We start from the raw sequence: 796 nt of genomic DNA on the forward strand, positions 1-796 counted from the left end.
TTCACACATATTTTAATAGAGAAATAACATTTAATGGGAAAAGAGAACTGCGTCTGGTTATTTAAATTGGCCTATTTATGTCATCTGACTAATTTAATTGTATTTGACTTCAGCAGACTAAGTTTTATAAATGTTAAAACAACGCAGTGAGGAAAAAACAACTTTGTTTTACATAAACAGTAAAAAGTAGAGCCACGGCTGTTTGAAACACGTGTATTTTGCGCGCAGTACCATTTCGTAGTGTGCCTCTGTGCTGGCTTATAGGTTATTAAAGTAAGTCGACGTAGAAGTCCAAATGAAATTGAGCAATGTTACCGGCTCTATCATTGCAATGGATAAAASTGGTACTGCAGTGGGTTGTTTTTGCGGTATTCCTCGTTAGTATAGTGGTGAGTATCCCCGCCTGTCACGCGGGAGACCGGGGTTCGATTCCCCGACGGGGAGGCACAACCTTTTCATATTTCGCATTAATATTTTAGATTAATCTGAGATGCCGTATATATATAATAAAGGGAACACTTAAGTGTTCCCTTTATTTTTTTGAGCAGTGTATATCTTCCCATTTACTCTTGAAATTAGTCTGTCAATTSTCTATTAATAACTAGATAGTTATGTACCTGAGTTCCAGGTCAGAGTGTGTAGTTTAAGTTCCCATTTTGCTTTATTGTTTTATGTTCTTTAACATGTAGAATATTTGCTAGTGGGTTTTTACTATTTTTCCATTTAATKTAGGTAGATTTGATCATAAATAAGAATTGAGGAACAGATTGCCCTGTCATGTTTGCACTATGGACAA

The 796-nt window shown here is 35.7% G+C and overlaps 1 non-coding gene across 1 annotated transcript; it reads left to right on the forward strand.

Annotated features, from left to right (window-relative positions):
* Positions 1-372: 372 nt before the first annotated feature.
* On the forward strand, positions 373-444 carry trnad-guc (transfer RNA aspartic acid (anticodon GUC)). Its single transcript has one exon. It is a non-coding gene; the product is annotated as a tRNA-Asp (tRNA).
* Positions 445-796: the final 352 nt, after the last annotated feature.

This window comes from Poecilia reticulata, linkage group LG14 (genome assembly GCF_000633615.1).
Source record: "Poecilia reticulata strain Guanapo linkage group LG14, Guppy_female_1.0+MT, whole genome shotgun sequence".
Taxonomy (NCBI): domain Eukaryota; kingdom Metazoa; phylum Chordata; class Actinopteri; order Cyprinodontiformes; family Poeciliidae; genus Poecilia; species Poecilia reticulata.